Here is a 26,905-nt window from a genome sequence, read left to right as displayed (position 1 = left end):
GTGGGGCTCAGAACCTTCACTCCAGTGGGTGGACTTCTGTGGTGTAAGTGTTCTCCAGTCTGTGCGTCACACACCCAGCAGTTATGGGATTTGATTTTACTGTGATGTGCCCCTCCTACCGTCTCACTGTGGCTTCTCCTTTGTCTTTGGATGTGGGGTATCTTTTTTGGCAAGTTCTAGTGTCTTCCTGTCGATGATTGTCCAGCAGCTAGCTGTGATTCTGGTGTTCTCAGAAGGGGGAGTGACAGCACGTCCTTCTACTCTGCCATCTTGGTCAGTTCTGTATTAAATTCTTTCTACTGAATTTCTTGGCATTAGTTCTGTTTCCTGACTGGACACTAACTGATTCATTATTTTTTTGTCCTAAAATCTCTGATATTAGAATGGATCTTGTTATTTTTTTGATGCGATAGCAAAACTGACTTATTTACAATTGCCTGTGTATGTGCATCAAATTTTGCAGAATGAGTGTCAGTAGCTTAAAGGAAAATCTCAGAGAAGATAATAGAAAAGTTTTAAGAAACACTGCATAATCTATACTTTTGAAGTTGCAACAGATATAATGTGGAAAAACATGTATATTGACCACTCTGAGACAAAAAAAATAAAAGATACAATTTCATGTAAGACAGTTTAGGAGTATCTTAACCAATTTGTTTTGCTCATATTTTCTTTTTTCTGCATGTACAAGTGTGATATATGATTAAAGTACTTGCTAAAATGTCTAAATAAGCCCTTTCAATACATAAAAATAAACACAATATGTCATAGGCAAGCATTTTATCATAGTTTTAATTGGCAGTGTATATCTTTTTCTTTCTTAATGGATCATAACATAATGGAGCATCCTACAATTGATGGTACCTTAGATTGGATGAAATATAACATATGTACAGACCAAGCACTAGGAAGATTATTTCCAAGTTCAATATAGGGATTTGTATGACTTTTTAGTTCCTTTATAACTTTACTTCCTTAATTCTTTCTGATTAAATTATTGTAATGTTAAAGTACTGTTAAAGTAATTTTTACAATAAGAAAAATCTATTTTTTTAAAAAAGGATATATATTAAGCCAAAATGTGTACTGAAGGTATATTCTGGACTTCTTTCTTACATGGCAGAGTCTGCATTCAAATCTAGTTTGCTAATGTTTCTTTTCTATCACTCTTTTGGGTTAATCGACACTGTACACCTTAAATCAACCAGTGCTTCCTTTTCTCATAAAAGGACTGACAATTATTGACATTTCCTTTTTGTGGTTAAAATGCTTTTTAAATGATCTTAGTTAATAGGTAGGCTATATTTAAATTTGAATATTTTCTAATAAATTGATCTTGGCCAAAGGACAGGCCCAAAATCTTGCGTGTTCAGCTGAATATCTTAAGAAGCAAGATCATGATAGGCATTCAGGGGAACACATTCTTGGCCAATATACTCTGGATTAGAAGTGAGGATCACAGTTACAGGTTGAGGTCTCTTTAATAATATCCCTATTTGTCAGGATGAAGAGAAGGAGATAACACAGGAAGGGGAACATGTATAGTAATTATAAAAATTTCAGACACTGAAGTAATTTACATATATTTACTCATTTTATCTCTCCAACAATCCAGTACTATTATTATCTTCAACTTATACATATAGACTAGTGCAAGAAGAATTACTCGAAGAATGATAATAAATATGCATAATTGCAGAATGTAGACCTTTACAATTTTTATAGAGATATTCCCTAACTTTAGTGCCTGCCATGTGTGCCAGACACCATGAACTAAATAAATAAGACAACTAAAACTCTGAAAACAAGAAGAGAACCTTTTCTTTTAAATCTCCTGGATCATGGTTACTGAAAGGGTGTGGCTCCACTCAATCAGTGACATTCATAAAGTGAAAGAATTTTTGACATCACTTATTTTTTAAAAAAATCATTTCACAAATGAAAAGGTGTGTCCTAGTGTAGACGGAAAGAGCCTACACTATCTATTGCTGCAAAATTTAGTGGCTTAAGACAAAAAACTTATTATGTCATAGTTTCTGAGGGTCAGGAATCCTTAGCCATGTGTTTTTGGCTCAGAGTCTCTCTCGAGGTTGCAGTCAAGCTGTTGGCTGGCTGGTCTGCATCTCTATGGATTCATGGGGCCTGGAGAATCTCTTTCCAAGCTCACTCACATGGTTATTAGTATATTAGTAAAAGGTTTCAGTTCCTCACCATGAGGGACTCTCCATAAGTCTTCCCCCAAATCAGGCGATAAGATAGAGACAGAAAAGGGGAGAGAAAGAGAGAGAGAGAGAGGGAGGGAGGGAAGCGGGGGCAGGGGGGGAGAGGGAGGGAGAGAGAGAGAGAGAGAGAGAGAGAATCCAAATCGGAAGCTGTCTTATAACTTAAGCTCAGAAGTGATATCCCATTGCTTCTGCCATATCTGATTCATCAAATAACCTAACCCTAGTCATTTAACAGAAAGGGGTTGGATATCAGGAGGCATCAGGGGCAATTTTTAAGGCTGGTTACCACAGAGCTCTTGACTTGGAATCCAAAGACTTGAGTTAATAAAGTCATCTGGGTAGTAGAGGAAGATGAAAACCCACTCTTTCGTTATTCTTCCCAGAAGCTCCATGATTAGAAAAGATGCCCCTTGCCTTTTGATTTTAGAGGCACTGAATATCCTCCTGATTTTGTCTCATCCATGGGAGACATAAAGCAATAGTGTATTCGAGCACTGAAGTGATGTACTGAATGCCCCCGTAAAATCCTGAATTCCCTTGCTTTGGTGTATTCTCCAGTTAAAGCAATGGATTTACTAGAAAAGCTTACTGTTAATCAGAAGCTGAGGCAGTTTTCTTAACAGGAGAAGCTGAACAGAGTAGCAAAGCAATTGTACTTACACCTTTGAAGTACCACATTCTCCATTCTTGTCAAAGTTCCCATTTATCCTCCTAGGATCCATGAAATAGTTTAGCTTTTCAAGGACTCATGAATTCCTCTTTGATGTTTTCCTGAGAAGTTTTCTACATGCTTCAAGACAGAACATTGAATTAAGTTAGCCTCAAGGCCAACCTACACACTATTCACATGCTGCTCTTTAGTCAATCTGAATTAAGCTACTAGGAGTGATATGTCTAGGATGACAATCAGGTGTGTGGCTTACTATTATATAGAGAGAGGGTTTTGCATAGTGTAGACCTTATTTTAAGTTTGCTTCTTTAAACATGATTTTTTAATAAGACATACATTTTCTCAATGTATTACCAGGTACAATCACTATATACAGTTTTAGAATAGGATCACAATCAGGGAGAATTACAGCAAGCAAGAAGTATTTTTGTGCTAAGCTTTACTGCTCAGAGTGACTACTTACATGGCATAAATGCAGTTCAAACATCAGCCAGTTTCTTTATTCATTTTAAGAGATAGGCTCTTTTTTTATCTTACTGATTTTTCCCTGCTCATTATGGATCACTTCATCTTCCTTTGATTTGTTTCTCTTACTGACCTGGCACTTTGTGTAGGTGCTTCAATTCTCACTAATGGCAATTGCTGGCTATTGACCCAATATGACAGGACCACTGAATCGAAAATTGTTACATCATTATAGCTCAATATTGGTAAATGTAGTTTTATACCATCCAAATTAGCTCTGCTGTTTGCAGTACGGACCAGCGAGGACAAAATCATAATAAAAATGTCCAACAATACAATCACAGTTTAGATCTCTCCTAATACTATATGGTACAATAATTTTGCTTATCTAGAATTAAGTGAAGCTTCCACAAACATCACTGTACTTAATGAATATCTATTATCTATGTTTATTCACTGGGATTTTTATTGTACTTGGTAAAAGAACCACAAAAATAAAATTAATCCTGTATCGTAACTATTGGCCGCTGAATAAACAAACCAAGGAAAACACTGATTTTTGTCTATGTTTTTTCTTTTTTAGATGTTGCATTTGACAAAACCAATGTTCTCAAGGACAGCAATTGTTATTTAGCCCACTCTGTCAGTATTGAGCAGCAGAAAACAGATAATTACATTGACTGTTCTCTAACATGTTTCTGTGACCTACAGGAGTTACTGATTCCTTTTTTCCCAAAGGTTGCATTTGAATTATAACATATTCTACAGAATATGTGCCTGTAGCAGAAAATAAAAATATAACCTTTGTGAAATGTGCATGCTTTTGAAACATGGATAGTCAGATATAGGATGGGTGAGGCATAAGAAATGATAAGAAAGCAGCAGCTAAAACAAAATCTAAAAATCCAAGAGTATTCTATGGTTTTTGTTCACAATTATGAGAGCCTCAGAAAGATGTATACATCTTATAACAGGACACACTAGTAGGAACTACAGGAAATATAAGATGCAAAACCATGTGTTAAGATTTTATTCAAATTATCGGTTACAAACCTTTTTCTTTCTTGGCTTGAGCGTATAACTACATAATCATTTATATGAATGAGGTAAATCAACACTTTCTTATTGACTTCCTTTCTCATTCTCCTCAGGTTTTTACTATACCTTTACTACTCTCCTTGAATCCCTAACCTGCCTCTTGACTGTCACCCTCACCTTGGCCTTCAAACATGGTCAGTCCTTTCCACTCAGAAAATGGAGGAAATAATTCGTGTTTTTCAGTTTCCATTCTTCCTCCTCTTCTGATATAGACTCTCAAGAGCAATCTCTACCCACTTTTTTCATGCTTATGCCTTCCAGTGTCTTGAATCCACTGCACTGCTATTTCTTTTCCTCTAGCACTCCAGAGAAAGTCTATGAAATTGACCTCTGGATGATCAAATAGACTTTATTTTTCACCTACCTTGTTTTCTTTGTCATATCTGTTTTATTGGACATTCTCTCTTCTTTTAGCTTAACTGCCAGTACTATTTTGATTTTCCTTCTTATCACTATTATTTACCTGGCTGGTTTAGCATTAGTTTTTCATCTGCTCCCTTCCCCAGAGATGAACAATATCTTTGTTCCTGTTATGGTCTTTCTACAGTCCCTTCCATGATAGCAACTACAAAAGTTATTTCTCCAATATTAAACTTTCTCCTGAGTGCAAAGTTCATTTTAATTCACCTACCAAATTCTGAACATCTATATAGTTCTCCAATAGAAAATTCAAGTATATTATTAACAAAAATAGTAACAGTAATAATAGTAATAATAATATTATGATAGAAATAGTAATCCATTTCACATATGTTAGCTGTTTTAATCTCCATAAAAACCCCTTGAGAGGAATTACTCTACATGTTTTACCATGAACAAAACTAACAATCAGGTTAAGTAACATGCACAATGTCAAAAAAAAAAAAAACAGTAAAGGTAAGTACAGTGATTATAATTCAAGTCTATCTAACTGCTAAATTCCACTGCTTCCGCAAACAAATTTTATATACAATGAAACCTGTCTTTCCACTTTGTTTAAAACTCAGGTAATGACTTCAGCATCCACCAATCACTCATACTTGAAATCTAAGAGACTGCTCTGACCACTCCATCTCTAACAATACCCACGTTCAACTTGTTTACGGTTTTTGATAAATGGGTACCAAAACTGTGTTTAAATAAACTCCCTGCTTCCATTTTCTCTTCTAGTACCACTTGCTCAACACTTTCTAACCTCAGCTCTCTCTAAATCATCTTTTACTCACTTCCTGAATTATCATTCGTTAACATAAACCTTTTCATATTAGTTCCTTGAACAAAATCTTTAAATTATTTTAACTGCAGACCGGATAAAGCCCATACTCCCAATCCTCTCATTCACGTATCTATTATTATTTCTAGTTGTACCCCTTGCCACTCAGTTCCATGCCTTTTTGGCTTTGCATTCACTCCATCATTGTTTGGTATGTGAATATGCCAGTCACTTTCACACCTTCCCTTATTCTTTTGCTCATGTTCTTCCTTCTGTCCTTATTTTCTTTCCTGACTAGAAATCCAGCTCATCACTATTCATCACTGATACGTTTGGATTTGAATAGGTCAGTTACGTGCCTATCTCCCAAAATAAACTGACGGGTTTTTGAGGGCATGAGTAAGGTATTCATTTTCACAACTCTCCTCTTCTTCCCCTGTAGACCCTGTCATCTAGAACTTCTTGCACATGAAAGCTCAGACTGAAATCATTGTTTCACGGCTACAGTGGGATAATAAGAGAAATTTTCAACATTCATATATGAAGTTTTGAGATCCTGGGAAGACTATAAAAGTGAGAATAATCGTAATAACTACCTTTTTAATAAATTACACAATAAATTGTGTATGTGACAATGACATACACAAAAATCCCACCATTGTACCATACAGTAACATTTCAGAACACATATAACGTGAAATTGATCTTAAAAATTTTTAGATATAGAAAAACAGATTATACACAAAGGATGGGAGATCAGAAATGCATCACACTTCTCAAAATCTATAGCTATTTATGTTTTCTAAAAATTAAGGACACCACAAGGAAAATACAAATTTGACACAAAAACATTCAAATCATGAAAGGGAAAAATGAAAAGATGTTTTATTTTAGCAAAATTAATAAAAGACAAGAACCCATAAGAAAGCTTAATAAACATGAAATGTAAAATCAACTAGGATAAATAATACAAATAAAAGATTATTAAAATAAGTGTAAATAAGATTTTTAAACTTTTATATATTATTAAAGAAAAAGAGGAAAGTATCAATAAACCTATGTAAATGTAATTTATACTAGAAAAACAAAAAATGAGCAAATAAATAAATACATAGGCAAAAATATAACAGATAAATGTAAACAAAAAATATTGTAAGATGGCAGTTTTATATTAGATGACACAGTACTCAAGAAAAAAATTTTATTTTGCAGTAATGGAACAAATGTGAAGCTTTCAAAATGGGAAAAGCTACAATATTATAAACATTTACAAACATAAATTCTTTTAATATAGCAGCAAAATATACAAAGCAAAAGTATTAGAAACAATGACTGTTTGTCACCCTTCCTCCCTCCATCCAAAAAGAATTCATGTTAGGAGACAATAACTTATTTACCTCAGAATTCAATAGGCTGAGGAGACAAATGATACAAGAAATTTAAGTATCATCCTTAATATCCCTAGAATTCTATATCATACCCTGAATATATATTCTTTTAAAATTGAAAAATATTATTTATAAAATCAGTTATGTCTTTTGCCACAAAAAAATCTCAATAAAATTTCCAAGTAATAACTATAAAGTCAACATTCCCTTATTTCAATGTATATAATAAAACATATTTTTAAAATTAATATAAAACAGAGAATTTAAAAAAATCAATCCTCTAAATAAATTTTCCTAAAAGAAAAAACTAAATTTTAAAAAATCTGCTTGAAATTAATATTGATGAAAACTTTATATGGAATACCTATAGGATTCAGCCAAAGCTCAATGTAGTAAAAAATGTGCACAGTAACTCATTTAATTAGAAAGAGATGTTGAAAATAAATGAATTATGCCCTTAAGAAGGTAGATAAAAAGCAATAAAATACATTGGATGAATTTAGGTGGATGATATTAAGGTGGATTTTAAAAGTAAAACGCCTCAAAAAAGTTAATGTGTAGTCTACTTGTTTATTTTCATTTTTGTTGCCTGTCCTTTTGATGTCATACCATAAAATCATTGCCAAGATCAATGTCATGAAGCTTTTCCCCTACATTTTCTTCAAGAAGTGTTACATTTTCAGGTTTTAAATATTTAATCCATTTTGAGTTGATTTTTGCATATCATGTAAAATAAGGGTCCAATTTCATTCTTTTACATGCGAATACCCATTTTTCCCCAAACCATTTGTTGACGAGACTACCCTTCCCTCCTTGTGTATTCTTGGTGCTCCTGTCAAAGATCAAGTGACCATGGATTTACTTCTTGATTCTCTATTCTGTTCTATTGGTCTATAAATCTGTTTTTAATGCCAGTACCATACTGTTTTGATTACTGTAGCTTGATAATATATTTTGAAATCAGGAACTAGGATACCTACAGCCTTGCTATTTCTCAGGATCAATTTGGTTATTCATAGTCTTTTGTGGTTCCATATGAATTGTAGAATTGTTTTTTTCTAATTCTGCAAAAAAATGACTTTGGGACTTTGACTACATCAAACATAAAAATCTCTGCATTGCAAAGCAAACAATCAAGGGAGTGAAAAGGTACCTACTGATTGGGAGAAAATATTTTCAAATCATTTATCTGAGAGGGGTTAACCTCCCAAATATATAAGGAACCCCTATAACTCAATAACCACAAAACTAATAATTCAATTTAAAAATGGGCTAAAGACTTGAATAGACATTTCTCCAAAGAAGATAGCATACAAATGGCCAACAGATATATGAGAAATCATCAGGGAAATGCAAGTCAAAATCACAGTGAGATATCACCTTACATCTGTCAGGATAGCTATTATCAAAAAAAAAAAAAAAGACAAGTGCTGGTGAGCATATGGAACAATGGGAACCCTTGTACACTGTTGGTGGGAATGCAAAGTGGTGCAGTCACTATGGAAAACAGTATGAAGTTCCTAAAAATTAAAGAATAGAGCTACCATATGATCTAGCACCCCCACATCTGTATATATGTCCAAAAGAATTGATATCAAAGAGATAATAGCACCCCCATATTCATTACAGCACTATTCACAACAGGTAAGGTATGGAAACAAACTAAATGTCCATGGACAGATGAATGGGTAAAGAAAATGTGGTATTATACACACAATGGGATACTACTCAACTTTAAAATATAAAAGAAGAAGGAAATTCTGCAATTTGTGATGACATTGATGAACTTTGAGGAAATTATGCTAAGTGAAATAAGCCAGACATAGATAAATATTTCATGATTCTACTTACATGAGGTACCTAAAATGGTCAAATGCATAAAATCAAAGATTGGAATGATGGTTACCAGGAGCTGAGAGGAGTAGGAAATAGGGAGTAATTAATCAATAGGTACAAAGTTTCAGTTAAGCGAGATGAATAAATGTTAGAGAGCTGTGCACAACACTGTACCTATAGTCAACAACAGTGTATTGTATGCTTAAAATTTGTTAAAATGAAAAATCTCAAGTTAAGTATTTTTACCACATTTTTTTAAAAGCACGGTTAATAAGACTAAGAGCTGGAATTCTGAAATGACCAACAAAATAGACAAACTCTTAGTAAGCAAAGAAAAAAATCAAAGAGAAATGAAAAGTAAACACTATCAATTATAACAGGGACATAATGACAGATACGAATAAGATTAAAAAATATATGGGAATAAAATTGTATTAGGATGTTAAATTTAGAAATAGTTATATAAGAAATATATAGTAACATAAACTACCAGAGCTGATTGAAAACCGTAGAAAAGGTAAATAAACCAAATTATATAAAATAAATGGAAAAGTTAACAAATGATCTACCTTTACTTATTCCAAGTTATTTAAAATATTTAAGAACATAAATAAAAAATAATTGCTCTCCAATCTATTTTAGAAATCTATTTGAACTCTGACACCTAATGCTAACAAACATAGCAAAAAAAAAAGAAAATCATAGACTCATTTGATTTACAAAGGTGCAGTGGCTTTGCATTTTACAAGAGGATTAGGTTCTGAACTCAGTCTCTAAGGTAAAATCTGTTTTTTAATATTTGAAATTACCCCTGAAGACCCCCTTAAAATGCTCATAACAACATAATATGTTTCTTTGTGTTTGTAAACCTTGTCAATACTATATCTCAGTATGTACAGCAAATTATAGCTTAGTAAATATTTGCTTTGCATTTAGGGGCCCTGGTCATTGAAAAATACATACGGTTAAACACCAGAACAAAAATTTATCTTAGAAAAGTCTTCCACAATGAGAGGCAAACAGGAACTGAATTCATCTGAATAGAGAGATTCCTATCTTCCCTCATAAAGCTAATTTCAGAGAATGTATGCACTGAATGGAATGGCAGAAAGAACTGACCATACTAGTTAAGATTTAGCATTTAGTAATTTTGCACTTGAAGGAAACTTACGTATCATGATAAACCCATACCCAGAAAACAAATGCAAAACTCTGTGTACTTATATGTAGTACACTAGAACCAATACCATTTAAGTGAAAAAAAGAAAAGAAAAGGAAAAGACAGAAGCAATGACATCCATTAACATCAGGAGAATTCCAGAGTTTGGCATTGCACTGGCATTCATGATTGAAGCAATATTTCAACTGAAATAAATAAGAAAACTTTTTTAAAATGAGGCAAATTTCATTATTTCCAAAAATATAATACTAAATTGGAAAAATAAAATTACACTAAGAAAAAAATGCTATTAGATATTCTAGGGGAGCTTAGTAACTAGTGGCAGGCCCAATATCAATATACTGAAATTAATGTTTTTTTCATAAACTATCAAAAAATTGTTTTGAAAGAAAATAATTGAAATCCATAATAGCAGCAAAAACTATAAAAGACATAGGAATAAACCAAACAAGAAATGTGTAAGATCTCTGAAAATAACTGTAAATCTTTGTTACAAATATAAAAGTTAAGGGAAATACATACTGTACTTTTAGATGAGAAGATTCCATATCATAAAAATATAAAATGACTCAGAGTAAATGCCAAACTCAATCAAATTCTCAGAGGGTTTTTATGGGGTTAGGGGGAGAAAAACAAATTTATTCAACAGCTTATCTGGATGAGCAAATGCTCAAGAATAGCCAGGAAATTTTTGAAAAGGAAGAAAATAAAAATAAATGTGATATTATGCAATAATGGACAAACGGATGAAAAAAGTAACTGAGGAGTTAAGAAAAGGACACATACATATATGGGGAATTAGTATATGGAAAAGAGAAAATTTTGTTTCAACAGGGAATAAATAATATGAGGATGGGGCTTCCCTGGTGGCGCAGTGGTTGAGAGTCCGCCTGCCGATGCAGGGGACACGGGTTCGTGCCCTGGTCCGGGAAGATCCCACATGCCGCGGAGCAGCTGGACCCGTGAGCCATGGCCGCTGAGCCTGCGCTTCCGGAGCCTGTGCTCCGCAACGGTACAGGCCACAACAGTGAGAGGCCCGCATACCGAAAAAAAAAAAAATAATAATAATAATAATATGAGGATGATTCCAGCCATATATCATAATGAAAAATAAACTATAAATGATTTAACAAATAAGAATTTTATGTAAAATATAGTATTAGAAAAATATTTTTGAATATTCCTGAGATAAAACACTTTTCTAACCAAGATATGAACATGTCATAAAAGAAATGTGATAGATATGACAGTAAAATTTTAAAGTTCTATATATTACCAGAGCTTAAAAACAAAGTTAAAAGAAGTGATATAAGAAGAAAAATATTTTCAACATATATAACATTAAAGAGTTAATATCCATAGGGGCTTCCCTGGTGGCGCAGTGGTTGAGAGTCCACCTGCCAATGGAGGGGACATGGGTTCGTGCCCCGGTCCAGGAGGATCCCACACGCCGCGTTGAGGCTGGGCCCGTGAGCCATGGCCACTGAGCCTGCGTGTCCGGAGCCTGTGCTCCACAACGGGAGAGGCCACAACAGTGAGAGGCCTGCGTACCGCAGAGTTAATATCCATGATATATTAAAAAGTCCTACAAGTCACAGTGAAACAGATTCTTCTAGAAATCTAGAACCAATTCTCACATGAAGTGCAAAGACGAAAGCACAAGAATATTACTGTATTGTTTCTAATGACAAAATATTAAGAACAACCCAAACATATGTCAGAGCATTTTGTATATTTCATAGTGAGAATGTCTCATAGAGTAAGCAATGTGAAAGATCCAGGTTTTTTTTTATATTTTTCCCAATACTTTGTAATGTCAGTCTCTAAGTTTAGCCATTTTGGTAGCTGTGTAGGGTTATCCAATTACTGTTTTAACTTACATATCTTTTATGGCTATTGGATTGAGCTCCCTTTCATACATTTATTGCATATTCTCTTTTGTGAAGAACTTGTTCAAGTTTTTTACTCATTTTTCCAGTTTGATTGTCTTTTCCTTATAGATCTATAGGAGCTCTCTCTATATATTTAGATATGAGTTCCTTGATGAAAATATGTATTGAAATATCTCCTCTCAGAGTGACTTTTCACTCTCTCAGTGGTGTCTTTTCATAATAGAAGTTCTTAGATTTAATGAACAGCAACATCAACAGAACATCAACAGAAACGAATGCATATCCACAGAATGACATGTACAAAAATGGTCACAGCTTTATTCATAATAGTCAAATTTAGAAACCAAATGCCCATCAATGAGAGAATGGGTTAAATAAGTTGTAGTATATTCATACAATGGAAAGCTGCATTTATAAAAAAAACAAAATTCAGCCAAACACAACAATAGAGATCAATCTCGGAACTATGGTTAAAACATCCACTCTAACAGCACAAATAGATCTACACTCAAGGACAGTGATGGGTTGATTAGATAAGATAGACCAAACTGCATACCATCTAATTCCAATCATGTGGTATTTAGCAACAGGCAAAATCATTCTATGGTGAGAGAAGCCAGAATATTGTTTACCAGTGGTTCTCAACTGGGGGTGATTTTGTCCCCCATGGGACATCTGACAATCTCCAAAGACATTCTTTATTGTCAATACAGAGGGAGGGGTTGCTATTGCCATCTAGGATTAAAGGGCAGAGATACTGCCTATTAGATATTGTCTTTTCTTTTTTGTGCATTACATTGGACAGATATATAAGAAGTAATGGTGAATAATTAATTTAATTAAATCTATTAGTGTCTACAAAGCAAACATCAAAATTGGAAATAGAAAGAGGGAAGGAAGGGAGGGAAGGAGAGAGGGAGGGGGGAGGGAGGGAGGAAGGCAACTTCTAAATAAGGTAGAACTAAAACTGATTCATTATAACTTTCCAGAGGAATATAGGCAGTGATGGGAAAGAGAGAATGAGGCAAGAGTTCTTTTTTTTAATACTTAGTATTTCTGCTTGATTCTTCTTTATAATTTCTTGTTCCTCCTTCATGCTACCAACATTCTCTATTTTCTGAGGATATTTATTATGTTTATTTTAAATTATTGAACTACCTTCTCTATTAATTCTGGTTTGTCTAGGTCATAGTGTGTTATCTTTCTTTTATAGCTGTGATCTTCAATTTCTGTTTTTTTTTTTTTTTCTTCCAGTAAATTCTGGGAGGTGGAGAAAAATCTAGGGATGCATTAACTTTGGCCATTCCAGATGGTTTGAAGGATGCAGAATGCCCAAGGCAGAGGGTACCTGTGATATCTCAGCATTTAAGCACCCTCAAAAGGTGGCATTAATATTTAGGAAATATCTTTATAGCTCTCGCAGGGCACTACTCTTACAAGAGCTTACTCCAAAATGTAGTGGTTCTCAAATTTGACTGCACATTATAATAACCTGGGGTGCTTTACAAAATATGCCTGAGTCCCAAACCCCAGAGAATCTCACTTACTTGGTTTTAGTTGTGGCCCTGGCATGAGAATTTCTTAAAGTTCCCCAGTTCTAATGTGTAGCCAAGACTGAAACTAGTTTTACAATCGGAAGATTCAACTTACAGAAAACAACCAATTGTTAATCTGTTTTAATCTTTTCCTAGTAGCAATACCCTCCTGTAGTGGTTCTTAAAACACAGTGTGCTTCCAGATCACATAGTGGGCTTGGAAAATCTCAGATTCCTGGGTCCAGCCCAAAGTTTCTGACTCAATAGCTTAGACTGGTACCTGAGAATTTTCACTTCTAACACATCCCCAAGTGATGCTTATGCCATGGGCCTCATTCTCTAAGAGAACAACTGTTCTACTGTTGATACTTATACACATGCTTAATTTATAAAATGTACACTAATATGTTTCTGGTAACTGTTTTTCACTTTTTAAATAAAGTTATTTAAGCAGTAAAAACAGCATGAACAGTTCAGTAAAAATAATTTTAATTTAATTTAAATGAATTAAAATTGATTTTTTAAAAGAAAACTGCTTGAAACTTTGGGGCACTCCAATTAAGCAGAAAAATCCTAGAATGCTGAAAAATTCACATTGGAAGTTACTGTTCTGACCTGAAAGCTTGGAAATTATAAATAAAATCAGTAACCTCTGTAGTGACCTTAAAGTTTTTCTATAAATATTCTTAATTTTCTTAGCACTTGAAAAATAAAACCCTGAACACATCATTTCTTAACAGGTTCCAGTGAAATATAATGTTAAACGTTGTAATAATCAAAGGAGACTTTGAACTATTATCTTTTGATTTGTCTGCATTACATAAATCCAATAAAATAATTGCTTCGGAGAATTTTTTATGAGGATTACTCCTGGAACAACTTATACTGAGAGTTTATTAAACCACCTTGGAGATATAGGATAATAGTTTTTTGTTCTATTAGATCACATAATTCTAATAATGCTAAGCCATAAATTGATTTATGTAATTGATAGTTTCAGATCATATGATATAGATTTGTGTGTTGCACTTTAACACTGCATATTATAGTTTATAGCTAAAAGTTTTAAAAATGCTAATAATAATTAAATATTTTAGATGTGACTACTGCCCCATTGCCTAATGATGTACTTTTTATGTTTCTAAGCTATGTGAGGCAGAAGCTTCAAAGCTACAGTCTATACAACTTCCATTTTTCAAAGAGGAATTCTGCACGTAAGTCATTCTTACATGGAAGCCTAACATGTAGGTATGTAGCATTACACTGCTGAGAATCTTGCTTTCATAGAAGGCAGTCCAAAAATGATAATGAAAACTCTCCAGTTAAAGCAAACCATTTTACTGAATTTAAACTTAGTGGGTTAGAAACTTGAAATGTTTTTTTTTTTTTTTTCTGCTCCTTGCCTTCAACTATCCTCTTTTTCTACCTTTCTCCTTAAGGACATCTTTGAGTCCACAGTAGGACAGGAGTGATAATGTCCTCTAAATAAACCCAAAGAAGTGTCTAGTCTTCATTTGTCCTCAGCTCTCCCTAGAATACAGAGTATTTAAGTCTCCCTGTCCTCAGTTCTGGTTCCTAGTTACCAATTCCCAGTTACAGGTAAGACCTATTCACCACCCTGTAATATTGGTTTTCAAAAAGCAATCATATTAACCTCATACATGAAATTCTTAATGCAATTAATTATTGTTTTTTTACTGAAAAATCTGTCCTTTAGATCTAATTAAATATTTTTCTGAAATACATCTGTTTAAAGTTCAAAGAAAGTTGCTCTTAAATATATGAATCGATTTTTTTGCACAGTTTAAAATTATTTAGAAATATATTAGATAGGATGTGTTACAGAACTATCTAATTTGAGGGTTTGAGTTGTATTATGTATTGACAAATCAGAGTTTTAGATAATTTTACACAAAAATATTGCCCTCACAAAATACGTTTAACAAAACGGGACAGTATTGTATGAGTGAGATTTTTGTGTTTCTAAAATTCTCTGCTCTTAAGAGTTTTACATTGAAAGATAAATTGTTTAAATGAGATGCATACAAGAATGTGAGAGTAAATGCAGCTTCAAGTTAAGCTAAGGTTTCAAAATAAAAACAATAAAACAACAAAATGAACAAAAGCAAACAAACCTACAAAAGCAAACAAACTTACAGTCACTATCCACTCCTCATCTTGTTTGTTCCTATCATGTCACTTTTTTTTCAATATTCGTATCAGCTTTGGCTACACCCTAGCTCACATCGCAGAAAGCTTGGCTGAGATTTTACATTTTAACCATTCAATAAACATTCCCAGGTATGAGACCAATCTTAGTGCCAGTTCCAAATTCATTGTAATGAATTATGAATGGCCTACCTTGGGTCAGGTGCCCACCTAGAACTTGCCAGATGTGGATCAAAAGTGGGGTCAGACTGCCCAGTGACCATGGAAGTGTGAGTGTGAAGCATCTTCCAAAGAGGAGGTACTGAAGATGTTCATGCAGTGCTCATACAGGTTTGATAAATTCAAAGGATGAATGAATGAATGAATCACACTAAAGCATAAAATCTATTTTAAAAGTTCTCATCAATAAGGTCTGATATATCCAGGAATGGAAAGTATTTTTCCCCTGGTGATAAGCAAGATAATAATTAAAGCATCATCAAAGATTGACATCATTCTTGGATACTTGTTTTCCTTCCTTTTCCCTCTGCTGTATTTGTCTTGACTTTAAAGTACAGAATTGGCTTTTCATCATTATTTCTTCTGTTGTGAGAGAATATGTAGTTTTCACATGACAAGATGTTCAGTGTATGTTTTTAGAACTGCTATATTTATTAGCATCCTCCAGTGATGCACACCGAACAGAGTTGTTTGTTTAAAAAACATAGGAACAGTGCAGATATTAAATAATGGAATTCCTAGTTTCTACTTCCCTTAACTGCCTTTACCTAATTTAGTGAAGTTTTCTCGCACAGACACAATAAGATATATGAAAATTTTAATTAATAGTTCTATACATATTCTATAATTTTTCAGAGGTTTTTCTTGAAGCTGCAGTGCACTAAGCCAGGATGCAGGCCAAGTGTAGGGTAAATGCCTTCAAAAGAAACATAAGTAAAACCAAACCAAGAAGTATGCCAAGAAGTAAATGAATAAGTAGAGTGCATAAGCAGGAGAGTGATGCTGGATAAATATCTGAGCTACATCATGAGCTTGTGGCTTGTGATCATTTATTTGATATGCCAAGGTGGGTGGATGTACCACCTGGTTCCGTTTAGAAGTTTTAGGCACAGGCTAATCTCCTCCTCCCCCACCTTTAGGACCCACTCAGCAGATTTATACACACTCTGGAGCATTCCTGAGGTTACAGCTAGGTTGCCATCATAGTTTTATTTTACTGTACCCTTCCTACAAAATCAAAATTGGAAATTGCAATAGCGTTCATGGGAAGGAAATACTTCTTTGACTATCTCCCATATTCCACTTCTTAGTATGCCTGTGCTGATTGCTGGTAGTGATCATGAGCATGGAAGCCTGATTAGCATATCCTTACTAGGGTATCTAATTATAAGATTAATAAATAATTAATTAATTACTTGGGTATCTTTATTAGCATAATAAGGAATCCTTGTTAGGACTGCAACCAAATATTTATATAGCAAATATATCTGATGATGATTTTTAAAGGAAAATTCCTAATTTTTTTAAGCTGCAGATTTACATATTTGCTCAATGATTCTTGTCATCCTTTGAGATGAGCATTATGGATATGCTATATCATTTTCAACTTTAAATTAGATGGGTTTACTTGATAAAACAGGAAGAATCATTCACTGCTGTGAATGATTAACCATGGCAAAACTAGTTTTCAGACCAGTTACAAATTTCATTATGGCTTAAATAATTTTTAATGTATTGTACTCATAAAATCGAACTTTGCTGCATAAATCTGGTAGTTATATTAACTCCATTTAGAATAAGAAAAAACAGTTACTTTTAATTTTAAACTTTTTTCCTTACTAACAAAAGGTTCAATTTTTAAAAATCTAAACCCCTTATAGATGTAGGAAGTAAGTCCTTTTATTATCCAACTGTTTGTTGACAGCACTAGTGACAGAGTAGAAAACATTGTGTGGTACAAAAGGGTCCAATTTTAAAAATCAGGAGGTTTAAGCTTAGTCATGCCTTCAGTATTTTTGTCCACTAAAAAATTTATAGAACCTCTCTAGACATTCCTCTGCTCTTCAACAAAATTTAGAGGATTACATTTACTTCTATACAGTATGTAAGAATTCTAAGACTCTACATATGAAAATCTATTTAGTGTTAATTTTTTTCCTTCAAGTAATGGAATTTGATTAACCTAAAGAATTTGCACTATATCTTTCTATCTAGAGAGCTGTGGTATATGAATAAAAGAAACATTATTACTACTATTCAAAATTAGAAATCTTACTTTTTATTCATTCTGTATATTAACCTATATTTACTGAACACCAACCACATGCAGGCATACTTGTTAAATACAAAGGCAGTGAAAAATTCCTGTCCTTGAAGAGTTTACACAAAAGTTTCATACTGCCGACCAATGAGTTCTACAGCTTACAGATATATTTGATTTGGTGTGCAGTGTTGACTGCACAGTGTTTTTTTGATATTTTTATTTATTTTACTTGCTAATTAAAAAGTGATGTCACATAAATATATGAATTTATGGTTTATTTTGAGAAAAAAATCAACTTATGCTTTCTTGTCTTGTATGATGAAAACTGACTAAAAGTAAATGACATCTACTTTTAGACAGGACCATCAATCCCTAGTTGATTATATATCCATTTACCTACCCACCCCCAGCCTCATTTAGTTTTAACCGCTGATCTACAAACATAAAATTAATTGGGAAAATATCTCACTGAGAGAAGCCATACTGAGCCAGCTAAGTATGCTGTAAGAGTTTCATGTTAATGCTAAGATAGCCAATATATAGACCTAAGAAATGATTTTGTCAAGAGATAGGCATAAAGGATGGGATAAAGAGAAAGACATAATACAGTTAATAAACTTGTGAGAATCAAGGATATAAGACAATTTGATCATTTCGTTTATAAGACATTTCACAGCATATGAATTAATTTTTGTGTTAGGCTATTTATCTATGAATTCAGCCCAGGGAAATTCTATGCAGGCACATTTCAAATATTAACAATACTGGCCATTTCCTCATCTTTGAATTCTACCAAAGTGTTTAAATATAAATAAGCCTTTAGGACAAACTTAAAGAACCAATAGGAAAGAAGGAAGAACTGTAAAGAGAATAGTAATATTAATCTGAATCAAAGGAGGAGGAGGCAAAGAGAAGGGGATGGTGTATATAGAAAGAAAAAGAAAATAAAAATCATGACAGAGAAACAAAAAGTGCTATTTCACATGCCCCACTAGCACTTGGTGACTATTTGGTTTACTGCCAGCTAAAAAATGCAGGAAAATAAAATAAAATAATAATTTTAGTTTACAAGGTAGTACAATTCTAAATTAGTATGTAAATACTTATTATGTTTGGCTGCATCTTTTTGTTTAGCTTACAGTTTTTAAACTCCTTACTATTAAAAAAAAATCAAAAAGTTTGGAAACAACCTAACTGTTCATCAACAAGGACTTGATTAAAATAATGTCCTTATTATGGAAAACTTTGTAATAATAAAATCAGCCAGAGCTGATTTATCTTTCAATTAGTCACAATAGACATAGTGCCTAAGGCTCACCAGTACTTTTAGGGACCCATGAAAATGTGCTAATTTAAATTTCTTTTAAAATCAGAAAAAATAAATATAATAATAATAAATAATAATGAATCCAACCTTGATTATATTCATCTTTATACCAACACAGTCATAAAATAGAACATTATTATTATTACTATTACCATTACTGTTACTATTACTATTATTTATGGAGAAAGGGGTCAAAGAAGGCAAAAGAACCTAGGGCTCACAAAAATCACAATTCAGCCCTGAATAAAACAGTATGATAAATCTCATGATGTACTGATATGGAAAGATCTCCAAGGTATTTTAAAAAATAACACCAACGGAAAAGCAAAGTACCAAACTGTATGTAAAGAATACTACCATTTCATTTGTGTTAAAAAGGACAATTTTATATAACTTGTATACATATGTTTATCACTGGAAAATGCATGAGAAACTGAAAATATTTAGGCTCTGAGAGAGGAACTGTTTATCTGGTAAATAGGGATGGAAGACAGTTTTTCAGTAAATATCCTTTTGTACATTTTGAATTTTGAACCATATAAACTTAGTATCTGTTCAAATAAAAATATTTTAAAATTTTTAAATATTTCTCAAAAATTTAAAAATATTTTTAAAGTATTTAAATAAAAATATTTAAAAACTAGTCGGTTTTCATCATACAGAAGCAACTGATCATTAGGAAGCACTTCTCTCTCTTACATGGCATCAAGTATATCCTTCCAAATTAATGAGCCATTTTAAGATATAATGCTTACTATCCCAATATCATATGCTCTTTCTGGAATTAAAAACACAAGTATATTGTCTCCAACAAATTCTAAATCTGGCTTCAGCTCTATCAAAGAATGGCAAGATCTGTTCACAAAGGCTTGCATATTTAATTGCCTTGGTGAATTTGGTTATTTTCTGAGGTGCCTGCCCTGTTTCTCAGCTTTAAGACATAAACTGCACCTCCTCCCCTGCCCTACTAATATCAACCACCACCCTATATTGCACTGAAGAGGCCCTAGAGCAGACAGTTGCAGACATATCTGTTACAGATTATAAATTTCATGACCCTATGATCCCAATGTCTCTTCATGCCTCAGTAAATTCCCACTGCCCCATAAATGCAGTTTTTAACCCACTTGGTGACACTCGTGCTAAGGAAGATTATACTGTGCACATATAAAGCCAGTCATAACTGCCTTGTCTCACAAAATAATCTCTATTTTCCCCTCAAGCCTGACACTGACTTCTCCTTTTAGGTTCATTGCTAATAGACTATCCCTCACCTTAGGAACACTAAACTGCTGCACAGGCTGAAATGTTAATTAATATAACCCTCCTCAATGAGGCCTTACCTTCTCCCAAGTGATGATGGCAATGAATGGGAGGCAAAGGTGTTATCACCCTACTCCATACTGGCTCCACTCTCAGACATCACCCTCCTGTATTCTTGCCTGTACTTAGACCACAGTCTTGGGTTTACTTCCCACAGTTATTATTCACTGGATTGGGTGCTCAGTTACAGCTTATGAGACCATTCACCATTTAGTATTGCCTCAGCTCTATCCACTTCTGCTTTTCAAACAACTGACACAACAAATTTATTTTTTAAATCTTTAAGACAGAGAGACTCTGTCTACCTAAAACCCTAAAATGAGGTCACTGGCATATATTCCCTTAAGAAATAATTCACTGGCAGAGATGCAGAAAATATTTAAATAAAATAATACTTTAGTGATATTTTTCATAACAGTGCTCCAGCTAAAGGGAAACTGTCCAACGTAGTGACTACGTATAATAAATCATTAAAATTCATGTTTACAAAGATATTTGAGACAAAATATTATTTATGACATAAATATAAAAATAGAATAAAAATTATATATACTTATTGGACTAAATATACAAGCAAAAAATTATATATGTATATATACATACATACAGGCACATATATAATATTGGAATAAAGGAAATTCTCAGGGTGGTAGAATTATTGCTTCTTTAAACTGTAAGTTTCTAAACTTCAATAGTATCAACGTATCACTTTTTTAATTAGAAAAAATGCCATCTTCATGATCTACTGTAAGAAATACTTGACAAAGATATATTTTTATTTGTAGCTATATATTTATATTATCTTTCCATAGATATAACTCTATTCATTATTTTTGGCTGGTTGCTGTAAGTCTAACGATATTTCTCCTTATTATTATTTTAACAATGCCTATTTAGCATCAATATTGTGTTACTTCAATTTTCACTTCTAATCATAGGAGCTTCCTACTTCATAAACCCCACTTCACACCTGACATTTCCCACCTCATATTTCACAAATGTTATAGCCTTACAACAGCATGATTCTACTTATAAACATTCCACTTCTAACCTTAGGAGTTTCCTACTTCATAATCCCACTTCACATCTGACATTTCAAACTTCACATGTCACATGTCATACTTCACAAATGGGAAAGTATATTTCCATTTAGTTCACCTCCCTCGTCCTTTACCTTTATGCTCTATTGCCATGTTTTTACAGGTACATGCATCATAAACGTGGCCTTATGCAAAGCATTAAATTCTTTTTAAGAAAATTAGAAGAGAATTAAAAAATTGATCTTTGCATTTACACAGTGATTTTCCATTTCCACTTGCCATTCTCTCCTTCCTGTAAATCGAAATTTCCATCTTGTATCACTTCCATCCAGCCTGAAAAACATCCTGTAGTGCCGTCTGTTTGAAATGAGTTTCCTCAGCTTTCACTTGCCTGAAAATATCTTTATTTTGCCATATTTTTTGGAAGACAATTTTACTGGATATATAATTCAAGATGGATAACTTTTTAATTTCTTTTTAGCACCTTAAAGATGCTACCGCTCCTGGTCTTCATTGTTTCCGATGAGAACTCTGCCTTCATATATATTATTGTTCTTCTGTAACGAATGCCTCTTTTTTCTATGGCTCCTTTCAAGACGTTCTAATTTGGACTCTGATATCTGTGACTCTCTGTGTGACTCTGATATGCCTATATGCAGTTTTCTTGGTATTTATCTTGCTAACTGCTCTCTGACCTTCTTGGAACTGTAAGTGAAAGTTTTTCAATCATTTTTCAAAAATATTTATTGCCTCATTATAATGTTTTTTCTTTTGGAGCTCCAATGCATATATATTAAACTGTGTAATATTGGTCCATAAGTTCAAGGGGGTTTGTTCATTTTTTCTTGAATCTTTTTAGATCTCTGTTCTTGAGACTGTATAATTTCTGTTTATCTGTTTTCCAAGTCCCTGTAAATTGGTGAGATCCAATCTCAAAACTCTGCCTCCTCTAAGAATCTCGTTAGGGCTTGGTTTTAAGCTTTGTTAAAGTGGGTATAAACAGGGCCTTTCTCTGGGTGTGGCTTTTATCATAAAGCAGTGATTCAGCTTGATTCCCACTTTGTTAGGAGGTGTTAAAGGGTCTATTCAGGAAGTCTGGGCCCTAAGTTCGAAGCCCCCAGCACTGCTTAATGTCTAATCTCTCTGTTCTGCTCTTACCTCTGTAACAGCCAGTCTCTTATTAACTTTGTGTGGCTGTGTTTGGTGGTACTGCCCAGCTCTCAGTCAAGGGTGTGTGGGAAACCACCACATGAACTTCATGACCTCCACAGACTCCTTCTCTTAATGCCCTGGTCCACAGATCCCAACCACTTCAAAAGCCCAGAACTCTGACCTCTGCCTCTTCAGATAAGAGAGACTTGCACATTCTGATTGAACTCCAGGTTGATGCACTATAGCTGGGAAATCTTCCCCAGGCAGAGATCCAGGGAAACTGTGGGGCTCACCTTGTTTCTTTCCTCTCAGGAACCATAGCCCATTTACATGGTCATTTTCTTTTAGATATTTAACCCTAATATTTATTCATATTCCTACTTGGTTATGTGGTACCTACCACAACAACACTGTTCCTTCTTATTCTTGAACTGTTGCTCTTTAGTTGTCCTCTGACATTCCAATTCTGCCTTCACGTTTGAGCTCTTTAGTACATTCTCTTGACTTCCTGGTTTTGTGATCAGTTTGTATTCTCTTTTCATATTGAACTCTTTTTCTTTTTGGACTTCAGGGTATAGACAGTCCCACCTGATGTGGAAATAAACTGCCACTTAAAGTATAAGAGACTCAATCTATCAGATGTCGCTATGAATGACCATTCCAGTTGAGCCAACCTCCTACTTTCCCTCTTCCTTAATGGGAGGGGAAGAGGGAAGGTAGGGAATTCTGACACCAGAGAACACTCATTTGAGCCTCGTTCTCTATTAGATAGAACTGAAAATGAAATGCCTATCAATATAAATTGTCTTCTTTTTTGTTGCTAACATAAACAAATTTTGTCAGGGACTAGAATATGCCCATTTTAACATTAAAGTTCCAAGACTCCCAGAAGCTAGAAGTGGCCATGTGACATACCTTCTCTCTCCAGTGAGGTGTGTGTCAGGGCATCAGGTGGGACTTTGGGTAACCAGTTGTTTTCACTGTTTAAAAAAAAAAAAAAGACATACATGGCTCCTCATTTCTCCTTATGCCCATTCCCTATCCCCTTTCCACTTACCCACAAGGTCAACTTAAATTAGTCAATCCCACCTTTACCAAAAACACAGGAGAAAAAATAAATGTTTATTTGCTGTATGCCACTGATATCTTTATAGTTACTCGCTATGCAGCATTAATCTAGCAATAGCTGATTGAGACAATAAGCTAGACTCAAATCATGGAAACCTAGAACTAGGAGAAGATAAAATGCAGCACGCAATAGCCCACCTCTGTTGCTAGACTGCCTGGGTTCACTGCCCAGCTCTATTGTTTTTACTCATGTTGATTTTTACCATTTTGATTATCCTTGATCTCAGTTTCCTTAATTATAAAACAGAATAATGGTTTAGTTTTAGTTTGTTTTTTTCTGGTAAGGACTAAACAAAGATAGTCATTTAACATTTGATAAAATGATATCTGGTACACAATAGATGCTTAATTAATATTCAAAATTATTATTCAATACTAGAGCAGGGAGGGAGGGTTAGATTTTACTTATCAGGCCAGTGGTATTTTACAGATTTCCACGGAAGACTGTTGTTCTGTCAGCTGGAGTGTTCCCTGATAAATTAGAATAATGGTGGTCTTTTCCTAGTATGCAGATTAATTTAAGTAAATTGATATAAATTACTTGTTCTAATAATTTTTCTCCCCTATATGTTTTTAAATCTCTAGTGATTGGCACAACTTGTTTGTGAGACAAATTAAAACATGTAAATGAACAAATATCATTATTATTAATAGAAAAAATTCAGAAACACCAATTATACTTAGTTTGACAATCTGTCTTTTAAATAGACATGTGTGCCCCCAAATTGTCACTTTATATTATACAAGCAAAATACAATATTTTCTCCCAGGAAACTTGCTCCTAGTTCCTGTGATTGAATTGAAAATACTGTTTCATGACACTTTACAAATAATACAGTATTATGCAAAAAACACAATAATCTGCAGGTTTAAGATCTCTAGCATTATAAAAATAATCCCTTGTCAGAGGCAGGGAACAGAAAAGAGTTGATTAGTGACAGAGACATTAGGAAAATGGAGAAAATTTGACAACATTTGGACATAGGTGGTGAGAGAGAGAAGAGATTCTTAAACTGTAGTGCAAATAAAAATTACCCTGAGAGCTTAATAAAAATGCATACAGAGTCCATGTCCCCAATCCCAAAAATTCTGGCTTAGAATTTCTGGAATAGTGACCTAGAACCTGCATTTTTAACAAATCCCATTTCTGATTCTGATTCAGGTAGCTAAGAATCACATTTGGAGAAACACTAGAACATGATACGCTCTAACTATTTGGAATCACTAGTTTAACTCTGCTATTTCAGAATTATTTAGCACTTTGCAGTTACTGGCAAGCAATGATGCCAGTGGAAAGCCAAGGATAAAGGATGACTCCAAGATTTTATGCCTGAACACCTGAGTGAAGAACAATGCCATTAATCAAGACAAGGAACACAATGGTAAAAATGAGATACTGTAAAGAAAGAAAGATGATGATGAACTTTTTTTGTTTTTTGATTGTTGAATATTGGACTTTTTTGAGGAGTGGAAGGGAGTGGCATTACATACTAACTCTCTTCCACATATGACTCTGAATAAGGTTGTGAATAAGGGAGAGAAGAAACCCAAGGAGCCACTTCATTACTGATAAATGCCCAGGTTGGAAGCTAAAATTAGGGTGTGTCACCGATGGTCTTCCTCACACTGGAACCCAGCATTAAGAGGCCTAGTCCCTGCAATTCTATGTGGCAGGAGCAACTGCATTGCTCTGCTACCCCCAAGCAGCTAGAAGACACTATCCTCTCCACCTTACCTACAATAGTCCTTTACACAATTTTTACTGTGGACTCTGTACTTGTCATTTATAACACACACTTCAGAATCAGAAGGAATGCAAGTGTTTATTCTGTTATCTCCATTTGAACCTAAGTGCTAAGAGAGCAAGGATCATATCTTACTTGCCTACTATTCAATACTCAGACCCAGTGCTAAGAAAGGAGTAGAAAGTCTAAACAATTTGTTGAATGAGTAAGTTTTTAAAAGAACAAATACTAACTTTGACTTCTGGTCTGGTGTGTGTTTGTATCTGCTCAAACCAAAGTTCCATGTTACTGATGTCAAAGTTAAACAGGCAGGGCTTCCCTGGTGGCGCAGTGGTTGAGAGTCCGCCTGCCGACTCAGGTGACACGGGTTCGTGCCCCGGTCCAGGAAGATCCCACATGCCGCGGAGCGGCTGGGCCCGGGAGCCATGGCCGCTGAGCCTGCGCGTCCGGAGCCTGTGCTCCGCAACGGGAGAGGCCACAACAGGGAGAGGTCCGCGTACCGCAAAAAAAAAAAAAAAAAAAGTTAAACAGGCAAGGAAGACTTATCCAAGATTACTGCAATAGAGAAGAGGGGCCAGGACTCTGAGCTCAACTCACCAGAAAATAACAAAAAGCTTATGAGATTTTAAGAGTAGGGAGGCTCTTAGGCCAATTCTGTTTACTAATTAGCCTTACCCAAAGAAAAAGTAAAATTTTCTCGTAGCTTCGTGGCAGGAGGTAGTTTTACAAATTGAAACAAGATGCCTGCCTAAGTTAGGCTTCTACCCTTCCAAAGAGACTGGGGAATAGGGATATCTTCTTTGTTGACATTTTTCAAAAGGATGGCTCCTTGTTCCTTAAGAAAGACAGCCCTGGGTTGTAACACCGGCAAAATTTTTTTTAAAGATTTATATTTCAAAAATGCAGAGAATCAATGTACAGTTACAAGTTTTCTAACGTAAATGCCCTAAGGAAAGAGAGGTCAAGGACCTAGAGGCAGGAAGAAACCTGTCTAAAATTTGTACCTGAGCTGAGGGAAACGTCAAGGCGGTCTTAATAAATGATTAGCTGTGTTTCTGCAGTTCTGCACCAACGAACTCAAATTACGAGCTTCCAATCTCTCATGTTTTCTTCATGCAAAGAGCTGCTGCACACTTTAAACACCTTTTTTTTTGCTTACTTTCTTACTTGTGAGCCAACCACGGATCTCTTCCCCGCGCCTCTGGCAGGGCGCGTGCGCAGATGGTCTTGCGCGCCTGACGTCACGGAACGCGCCAGCCCCGGCATGTTAGCAACCG

The 26,905-nt window shown here is 34.4% G+C and overlaps 1 long non-coding RNA gene across 2 annotated transcripts; it reads right to left on the bottom strand.

The window, feature by feature from the left end:
* Positions 1-224: 224 nt before the first annotated feature.
* LOC113617298 (uncharacterized) lies at positions 225-26,852 on the bottom strand. Of its 2 annotated transcripts, none has more exons than XR_003431571.1 (3): positions 26,633-26,852; positions 23,671-23,735; positions 225-3,015 (listed from the first exon to the last, which is right to left on the bottom strand). It is a non-coding gene; the product is annotated as an uncharacterized LOC113617298 (long non-coding RNA). The 2 variants fall into 2 exon arrangements; XR_003431572.1 differs by lacking the exon at positions 225-3,015 and adding an exon at positions 21,137-23,343.
* Positions 26,853-26,905: the final 53 nt, after the last annotated feature.

Source organism: Aethalodelphis obliquidens, unplaced genomic scaffold (assembly GCF_003676395.1).
Source record: "Aethalodelphis obliquidens isolate GAN/ISIS:26980383/991018 unplaced genomic scaffold, ASM367639v1 scaffold4, whole genome shotgun sequence".
NCBI classification, from domain to species: Eukaryota; Metazoa; Chordata; class Mammalia; order Artiodactyla; family Delphinidae; genus Aethalodelphis; species Aethalodelphis obliquidens.
Note: the sequence above shows the minus strand (reverse complement) of the source record. Positions and strands in the feature narration are given on the sequence as shown.